Genomic DNA, 10,744 nt, shown 5'->3' on the forward strand with positions numbered 1-10,744 from the left:
TGAGGGGCTCACTGAGAATAGTGAGCACACTGGCTCCAAAACTACTGCACCAAAATCAAAAGAAGCGGATGTCATATATTTTCTTTTAGTTTTGCACTGCATTCTTCTCCATCCAACATTGAGGGAGAATTGCATGCGTTTCAAGGACAACTATCTGCACACTTGTGACATCGAGTGATTTCCAAGTTCCTCCTCTTTCTTTTCATTTTCATTTACTTCATTATTAATCCTCAGGGGATGGTTCAGCTCCATCAGGGTTGTAAAAGGCACAGTTCCAAATTACACACTGAACTTTAGTCTAGGCAGTAAACACCTCGCTGGAGAAAGAATGTGAATGCATTATCTTGAAGAAACCAAGTCATAAATGCGAGACAGAGGTCTGGCTTTGAGATTTATTTGCTCATAATTCTACATTTTAAAAAAAACGGTATCAGTTTGTGTGAAATAAAGATAACATTAAACTTGCACAGAATGATCACATAATTGGTGCTGAATTTCCAGTCAGAGTAATAAGGAAATGTTGATAATTAACATATAAGTATCTGATACAGACTGATTATGGTGTACAGATATGACACCCATGCAGAGGCGTCTGCAATATCTTAGATTTTGCTCAAAGTACAGGTTACAAAATACTGTCATCTGGTTGATTACAGAAATATAATGTAGCATTGGTCTGTCACATTATGTCAGAATGTCCATTGGCTCAAAGCTAGTGTGAAGGAGTAAATACTACAATGAACCTTGGGAACTCACTTAACAGCAGTTCCTACTGACCATGTAAATAAAACTATCAACTGTCTAGGAACAGCTCAACAAACTAAACATTATAGCAACCAAGTACTAACTACAGGGATCCAAAGCTACTATGACTTCTGCATATGTTGTGAGAAACAAGGGTACAGTATGAATAGCCAGCTTTGTTATGTTTGAGTCAGTCTAGCTTTCAGTTTGACATTATAGGTATTATTGTTAATAAATAATAATTACACTGATTGCTAGACTACGGTAATCAAAATATATGTTTTGCATGAAAGTTATCAGTAAATTTGGATCATTATTTGCTGACATACTTTGGCAGTTTTAAAGTTTTCTATGAAACCTGAAGAGAAAGATGTAGGCTGAGATAAAGTGAAGGTTAGTTTAAGGTCAGGAAGTGAAATGTGGTTAATATTGTACACACACAGTGCAGTCTGTGTGTGTCAGTGGGAGGGGCCAACTGCAGCACCTGTAATGCACCACCTGAGAAGAGACAGACAGAGCAGTGAACAGAAAAAAAGGAGGAAATACAGAGATGAACACAAAGACATGACTGAACGAGTGAGTTAGCTCTCGTTCTTGTATCGTCTGTGAGTTGGAGCCTTTTAGAGAGACCTTCAGCGGGGTGGATGATGTCAGACGTCCTCATTTAACCACACGGCCTCCTGATGCAGGTGTAATCTTTCTTAGGGTAGTTGTGCGGGAACAAAATGGATTGCGGACACTCTTGTATGAAGAAACGAGGATTGAAAACTGTCAAGTGAAACATTAGATTCCATGTTTCTGCCAGATTGCCAAGACAGCTTATGATTAACTTGGGCCTTGTAAACTCAGACCCACTTTCTGTCTGAGAGAGCGGTGAAACAAAGGTCAGCAGGACAGTGAACGCTGAACTTTTGTGCCTGGAAGCCTAAATTCTGGAGTAAAGAGGCTGGAAAGTGATTGGGAAACTTGCTAAACACAACTACAGCAGGTGAGTCCAGAATCATCTCTGCCTTTAATAAAATATCTAAACTGAGATTTGAAAAAATGACAGCTGCAGCGCATTGTTGCCATGTACGCGTTGCCTTCTGAAGACTTAAAAAATAGAAGTGGCCGTTTGTCATGTGGGTGTTAGCAGCTCTAAAGTCCTTGCGTTGTTAAAGTAATACATTTTATCAAATGTCATTACAGTAGTTAATGTTTGACAAACAGGATAAAGATTAGAAAACAAAAAAGAAGTAGAAAAAGATTTTTCTTCAAATATTTTTTTCTATTTTTCATCTAATTCCAAGCAAGGTCCGTCAGTACATTTGATTAGGAACCACTGAATAAAATTATTTTTACTTTTTACTTTACTTTTAAGTAGCTGCATCTTAATAAACTACTTCTTTCCTTTCTGCATCAGTAGAAAGCTGACATGTTAAAATGTGAGCGAGCAGCGTCACTGGACTGCTGAAACACTGCTTTTATTTATTTTCTGCTACTTTGGCTACATTGTTAATGCTTAATTTTTTATTTAAATTAGCACCGTATCAGATTCTCACTTAATGATCAAATATTGTCATTTTTCTCAACACTGCCAAAATACGTTTTGACTTAACTTTTACACAAACAACCCACAAACAATGTGAGAAAACGTTGGCATTGTAGGTTTTCCACAGGCAGAAGAGTGTGAGCTCAGACCACGCATTTGTTTTTCCCCTGCTATCCCAAAGCTATTTAACACTGATAATTGCAGGAACATCGTTTTTTGTTAGTAAGCATTTAGGCATTAATCAGGAAATGTTTCTGAGCTTCGGACATTTTCTCACCCTGCATTCAATCTTTGACTATTAAAAGTTCCAGTTGGATTAATTCAATACATTAAAAAAGCGTTACATTCATCAGTGATCTGTGGGTTTTTGGTTTCTTAGGTACGTCTGCCTGTCAGGCTGGCTATCAATTTCATCCACACACATAAAGTCCAGTTGTCATTGAATTTGCCAACGTTTACTGGACATATATAACATATGTGCATCTATAAATCTGCTCATTGATTGTACAAAACATCTGCGTTCTTGGATTGTAGAGATGTGCTCCTTGGAGCTGTTAAACTACAGTGTGGCTGTAAGCACATGCATTTTAATGTCTGCTTTGTGTGATCATCTGACAGCACTACTCTGGTCTAGTACCTGCCAGGTACAATACTCTCTCGCACACACACTCACATATCGTAAACATTATGGCTATTAATGCAGAGACTACACCCAGAGCACCATCATATCTGCAGTGACAGTAGTGATCCAATCTGTTCAAAAAATCTTCTAAAAATGTATGATTTTGTTATTTAACAGGACAGTTGCTCTTCCTACAACACAACAGACAATGGTGATAAATTCTTGGAGGGGCCCCTGTTACTTTTTGCCTAGGGCCCCAACAGACTCTAGAATTGCCACAAATGCAGATAAATGGAAAAGCCTTGAATTTAACATTACCACGCTTACCATCCTCTTTCAGCATCTCAGTATTTGTTATTTAGCATAAATTACAGATGACAGTTTTAAAATATGTGAATAATTAGGGATGTGATCTGATGATCACACTAGAGCAAAAGTCTCACCAAGCTTACTGCAATTTATCCTGATGAGAAGAATAACCTAAATTCGGAGCTACCGGTTGTGAGGACGCATTGAGGAATTGTGTGACAAATACGTGTTTAAGCCGACAAAAAAAAGAGAGAAGATTTAAATTTAAACAACAAGCAGGAAATTGGCTGCCGCAGTTAAAAGGTGTTCAAAGACGGTGGTTCAGACGTCGATGCTCGCTATCACTTCAAAGCTGAATAGAACCTACATCAAAAGAGACAAAAGAAGCTCCACAACAGTCAGTTAGCTGAGCGTATCATATGCTCCTGAAACAGAGAGAGGGCATGTGTGTGAGTGAGTAGAAAAGAAACGGAACACAAAATAAAACAATGTGGTCAGTTTCTATTTGCTCAGCTGAGAGAAAAACTTGCCTCAGGCCACAAGGCGATCAGGAGCTGGCCTGCAGCCAGTTTGCATGCCAGCTGGGAGAGTTAGGTGATCTTTAGTTGATAGGTCATTTTAAAGCCGAAATAATAGAACATTATTTTTTTTAAAAGGGGCCTCAATGTGAATCAAGCTGGGTGATTTCCTGTTTTTCCCCTTTTACCTATATTAAATTTAATAGTATTTTGCCCCGCCCAGTACGCCCATCATTATGCTCACTGGAACCATTTGATCATGTAGGAGACTTTAACACTATATCGCCTGTACTGTCCACATATTGTTGCATAGTTTTAATCAGAGTCTACTGAAGCCAAAGAATAGTTTGGATTTATTTCTTGCTTTGCTGAGAATTGGATAAATGATCTGTACCAATCTCAAATCTGTATGCAAAACACAGAATAAAGTCACAGATAAAAGAAAATTAGCTTAGTTTTGCATAAACACTGAGTGCCATGGGAAGGAGTTAGCTACTCTCTGTCTAAAGTTACACATGAGAGTATTAGCGTGCTAATGTTCAGCAGGTATAACAGTAAAGATTAAATGATAAGAAAATGCCATGTCAGGTTTATTGCAGGGCAGCACTGTTGGCTTCACAGCAGGATGGTCAAACTTCACAGCAAGTTCAATTCCTCCATCTAGTTATTAAGTATAAACACAAGGCTGACAATGCACAGCAAGCTGCAAACCAACCAAAGTGACTGCAACTGCAATTATACTGTAAAAACATGAGCAGGTAGAAATAGAGACGACAATGCAACAAGCTTGCTGTCACACTGTTTTTTTACACACACACACACAAAGGAAGAAGAATCTTTTAAAGTATTGAGAGTTGGCTATCCTGCTCGCCTGGGGTCACTTAGCTTTGTCATCCCTCTGAGCTCCTGACTAGCTTTCTGTTAGCTTTCTGTTAGCATGTTATCGATGTAGATGCTTATAGAGAGCGCTTGTTGTGTTTTTCGTTAAACCCTTCATCATGCAAAGAATTGAAAAGCTTTGTAATGCAGCTATCAACACAATTGTTATATTACTGTATTACCCAATAAGGTACAGTAATTAAATTAACTTGTTAGTTTTCTTTTTGAAATATGAAGTGACCATATTTTCAACCAAGTTTAGTTAAAAAGATACATTAATAAACTGTATGGGTGCAACACACAGGCCCATATAGGGATTATTGCACTAAAAACACACAAGTGGTCAAGGGGTTCACCTCAGCGAGTACAGTTAGTGGAGGTAACATCTATCAAACAACTATTAGATACAGCTGCCAATCAGATTCATAGATACGTTATAAAAATGTTCGTGCATGTTGGAGGTTTACCAGGATCAGTGTTGGGGTTATTTCTTCCCTAATGAGGACACACACATGATCTTAGTATTTGGGTATTAACACAATGTGGACGACACAAAACACAGATGAAAACAAGCCCACTGAGACTTCCGGTGATTCTACTGCAGAAACTTGAACAGATAGAAATGGAGGCTGCTACCTGACTGGTTATCGGTTTGTTAGCTGTTGAAGTCCAGTGCATGGCTGCTAGGCTGGGGTTGGTCACTTTTAATATCACTCTGGGTTCTTGGCTAGCGTTAGCATGCTGTGTGGTGCAGATCTTTGCAAAGAGCCAGAGTTTTCTGTTATGGACAGATCACCCTGTAACTCGTGCTTCTGTGCAATAAAAATAAAATGTCCAATGTCCAAATCCACTCTGTAGACTGAGAGACTGAACTGAAATCAGCTGATTGCAGCGCAAAGTGCAAGTAGATCTGATAAGCAGGCAGACTAACAATTCCAAGGAACTGAACTGCTGGGAACCAAAGCTCTATAAGAACTGGTTCTCAATTCCCATCCTTAAGTATATCAATTGTAACTTTAACAGCAAATCCAATCAGTCATTATTATAGGTAAATATTTCAATCTGGGCCAGAATGGTTATTTACTAACAGTAAAGTATAGTAAGATTTACTATAGACCTGCACTCTGTTTAGTATTACTGTTATTATTAATATTATTGTGATTGTTACTGTTTAATCTACTAGTGCCATAATTCATGGATTAATCACACTGTATGTATGAAGTTTACAGCGCACATGTCACGTTTGTCAGCTCATCATGACTCCAAAAATCACACTGAACAAACAGCCAGGAACACGATAAAGCTGTAACATATCATTTGACATCAGACATGCACACACCCCACACACACCCACTGGGGATTAATCACAATGACTTCCTATATGTTTGCCTTCTTATTCAGCTTTTTTTACACAGACATGCAGGCACACGCACATATAGTAATATGAGTATGTCCGTATCCACGAAATGTGGAAACTATTGGATTACACTGAAATATTAACAATGCCATGGGCAGAAAGTGTTTAGATACACAGTCAAACACACATATAAACAGAAATTATTACCCACACATGCACATTATTCTTATTAAATACAATTATTTATAACAAATTAACGAGTCTCTAGTTTTCTTATAGCCATCCTAATTAATTTTTTTTCTTCTCTTAAGGTTTATTCCACCCCACATTTTATTCATCATGGCAGAGTCATCGACAGGCTGGTGGAAGCTCACTTTTATGAGGAGAAAAAAATCCCAACCAAAGGTTTTGTATGAAATCTCTCCAGAATCTGTGTCCAACTCACCCAGCAGTCAGCATCGTTCAAGTGCAGCCTCAGGAGCTGCTGCCCAAACAGAAGATGCCCAGCTGGAAGCCCGACTGGGGAAGATCGTGGACAAGACGACAGCCAGTAAGGGGCGTCACGTCAAAGTGTCACATTCTGGGAGGTTTAAGGAGAAGAAAAGAGTGAGAGCCACACTGACGGAAAACCCAGAGATGTTTCCTGGGAGTGGCCCTGCCAGGGATGAGAACCAGAAGGCTGAGAAGTGAACATTACACAGATGAAGATTCACAAACATGTAAAGACTAACGCAGACGCATTTATGAGAGAAAAAAATACATACCCTGTTCAAACGGTCCAATCAGTCAACAAGAAGGAAAGGAAAACAACACAAAATCCAGCCAAGGATCTCTGGTAGATCTGTATCTTGAGGCACTTTCAGTCTGTTTTCAGCTTTGGTGATTGTCAAACACATGCTGCTGATAGTAGGACAAAAAGTGTTTGCAGGGATTTGAACAACTGTTTAGTCCATTAGTCTAGTCTCTGTTTTTAGTCGAAACCCTGCCTCATCACCTTATAAACACCACTGGATCACCTGGACTACAGTTCAGCTTAGACACACACATGGACTGTATCTACACAGCAATGTGTCTTTAACTCAGGCTCCAAGCAGAAACTGGATAGAACACGAGCTATGACAGCGTAAATGTGTCATATAGCATATTTAGTTCAATGCTTTAACAAACCAGACCCACTGAGTGGTGATACTAGTAGTGCAATAAATAGTTTTTTAAATTAATATCATTTCAGGTCCCGGTGATCAAATATCCATGAAAAGTTTTCTCTCTTTTTTCCTTCATGTGTTGCATTGAATGCATTTAATTATAGTTGAATTTTTTGCACTATGATAATGGGCACAAAGAAACACTTCATCAAATGACTGGTTCAAATAAGAATTCCCAGACTGGCTTTAAAGAATTTCTTTTTCTCTTTTACCACCACGTTATAGTTTATCCGCAGATATTTCAGATTTCAACAAACTAAAACAATATGTGGATATTACTTCTTTCCAATAGAAATGTGGAACCACATTGTTTTGTTTCTGTTTTTCAAACAAAATTATCAATTTTTTGTTTGTTTGTATGGTTTTATTGACATAAAACAAAACAAATTCTACTAGAATCAAAATGTGGCACCATTAAAGCACAACAGAACTACTGGGTCAAACAATGGAACCAGTAAAGTTAGTGGCTACAGGACTGAAATCCACCATGGTTTCTTTAAAAAGAAATGACCCCACACTCTTCAGACTTCAGACTCTTCACACTGAGTTAAATGTTGGGGAACGTTCACCTCTGAATTTCCACAACTGACCATATCAACCAGAAGTTTGAAGGCAGATGTTAGAAGTCACTGATGTTAATGTCTATAAAAATGAAATGCAGGAACTTGTAAATTATGGGGGGGTTAACTAGTAATTAGTAACAATTTATGAAGCTTTTTCACTTAAATTGTTTACCCTTTTCATAAAGCTCTTTAAGTGAAACCAGCGTACTCTTTCCCAGATCTAACACTGAGGGAGAAGATGCAGCCGAGTAGTGAGGAAACAGAAGGAAAATTTTAATGTCATTGGTGCGATAAGTTGTGGTGAATAGCTAGCATGTTGAGCTTCGCTCTCGACCAATTCTCCAAACTCATCGGGACATATTTCAGGTGTGATACACATGTATGAATGTTCTAGAATTGAGAAGAAACGTGACTGTCTGACAACTTTCTGGACACTGGACACCACGAGGCAGTTGTGTCCTTGCAATGAATTTGAATATGTCCTGATTTTTGTCCAATGTGTAGCAGTAAAGAATGCTTGTTTCATGTTTTCCTTTTTTCTTTGTAGATCTATAGTTTATCTGTTAAGCAATATAGTTTGTGTGTGATTTTTTTTGTTTTTGTTTCCTGGGCGGGGGGGTGTTGATAAAGCTCATTTAGCAGGAGTGTCTAAATAGTTCCAGTTTAAATCATGTTTCTTCATGTATTTTACTAAACCAGCAAACCTGGAGTAAGAACATTGAGCATGCTGAACAGACATTATTGAGGTGCTCACGGACACCCACACATTCGTTTCATCTCATTTGTTATCCAACAGAGGAACACATCCAACTCTGACTCAAGTATTGCCTTATCATTTTAGCTGGAGAAACACGCTTTTCCTAGAATCGCCCACTAGAGGGTGCCATTGTTTAACTCAAAATAGAATTTCATTGTTCAGCCGCTGCTCATCGTTGGTTTTCATGAGAACATTTGCCTGTTTAAAGGCATATAACAGGTGAGCCCTGCTGGTCTTTTTTTCTTCTTCTTTCTATTGTTCTATTTCAAGAAAGGCCAGCAACCCTGAAAGGTGTTGTGTCCACAAAAATAGAATAAAAAGGAGCTTGCAATTGACTTAAGAAGCTTGTTTCAGAAAAGTGCTCATTTCTTTTATAGCATCTACACTGCAAACATCGACTTTTAGTCTGTTCAGTAGTAGTGTTTAGTTTTAACTTTGTGTGATATTAAGATGGTATCCTTCAGTTCTTTATTCAGTTCAATTCTGCAACTGATTCGACTGTAATCACCTGATTTTGGTACTTGGCATTGCTATTATACATTTGTAATATAAATAATTGCTATATGAATAAAACCTGCAACTTTTAACCCCCAAATGATTTGCTTTTGTGGTGGGTAGTGCTATCAGCTGTGCAACTATTCATTTATTTATTTATTTATTTATTTTTACAGAATCGTCCTCGACAGCTATTCAAAAAGTTATACAAAATGAAACGTCATAAAGAGTGTGACATTGTTTGATAAAATTATGCCCGCTAGTGGTTAAAGGCATAATAAACGGACCATTTGCATGTTTGGTTTTGCAGCAGTATAATGAATCCAGTGTTATAATTTGGCAGCATTTTAAAATCACAAGAAGAAGAAGAAGAAGAAAAAGAAGTGTAAGGAAGGTCCTTCACTGCTGAAGGACACATGAGAGAGACTGAAGGCAAGAGAATGAGACGTGCAATTTAAAGTATTCAGATTGACTTGAAGAAGGTAGGACGAAAGACGACTGGACTACAGCAATAAAGCATCGAGTCTTACACGTAGGAAGTGATGTAAAGGTTTCGACTAGCAGTCGGACAGCTGGGAGAGCAGAGAGATGAGTGAATACAGAGCTTCCTTATTGACCTTATGCATAACCTTCATGTCTAGAAGAGTAAATTTGACATTTTTAGTTTAAACACCTTTAATATGTACACAGGAGGTCAGGTATAACAGTAAGTCTTTACAGATATTTAAATGTAGAAAATATTAAAATTAAACAAAGTTGTTGCACCTCATTCCTTTATCATTTGGTGAGGCTTGCAGCAGATTATTGAAACATGAGCAAACATGCATGCAGCTTGAAAAGGCAGCATGACCGTCTTTATTCTTCAGCACAGCCTGAACTCTCGTAGACGATCTTTGGTCTTGCTTTTAGTAGTTCTCCAGGGTTCTTGTAAGACGTTCTCAAGTTCTTCTTTGATTGCTGTCTGTTTTTTGTTTTGTTCACTGCCAAGACAATCCCACACTGCTTCAGTGATGGTGAGATCCGAACTCTGGGGAGGTCAGTGTGTCACTGATAGCGTTCCACTGTGTCTTTTTCAGCACAGCTATGCCTTCATTGCATTGACAGTAAGTTTGGGTTCATTATCATGCCGAAATTTAAAGGCAATCAGATGTTTTCAAGTGGATCAATATTTGTGCTCATAATTCCATCAATTATGACACGATCCCCACTCATGAGCATCTATAGACATCTGTTTTACATTTGTAGACACTGCTGTTCCCCTCTCCTTACCTCTGTGTGTTAAAGAGAATTTTAAACAAAAAATTCAAAGTTGGATTCATCGCTCTGATGTTCCCACTGATTTTCATTCCAGATTATGTGTAATAAGGCATACCTCAGCCTTTTGTGCCCATTTCCCTTCCTTAAAAGGTACTGTCATTTTTTAGGGTTATTTCATTAAAGGACGTAAAAATAATAATTTAGTCAAAAATACATTGTTGTTGAACGTAATTACATACCAAACTGAATCATTATCACAAACTTAATATCAATCCTAATCCAAAAATACATAGCTGCTTCCACAAACTCGTGCCCTCTGCATCAATACAGCAGAGACGGACACTGCTGCTATGACTAATTGTGTTTTATGTACATGGCTAGAAACCATGTACATATGTAGTACACAAGTCTACACCTCCAGACTCAATTTATGAAGGATCATAAATAATAATAAATCACATTATTTCAGCCATTCTAGCATTATTTTGTGGTAATTACCCAACATTG

General features: G+C 38.0%; 1 non-coding gene across 1 annotated transcript; it reads left to right on the forward strand.

The window, feature by feature from the left end:
- Positions 1 to 1,597: 1,597 nt before the first annotated feature.
- On the forward strand, positions 1,598 to 6,742 carry prr15la (proline rich 15 like a). Its single transcript, XR_013908917.1, has 2 exons — positions 1,598 to 1,732; positions 6,272 to 6,742. It is a non-coding gene; the product is annotated as a proline rich 15 like a (transcript).
- The last annotated feature ends 4,002 nt before the right edge of the window (positions 6,743 to 10,744 follow it).

The sequence above is a fragment of the Astatotilapia calliptera genome, chromosome 4, assembly GCF_964374335.1.
Source record: "Astatotilapia calliptera chromosome 4, fAstCal68.1, whole genome shotgun sequence".
NCBI lineage: Eukaryota > Metazoa > Chordata > Actinopteri > Cichliformes > Cichlidae > Astatotilapia > Astatotilapia calliptera.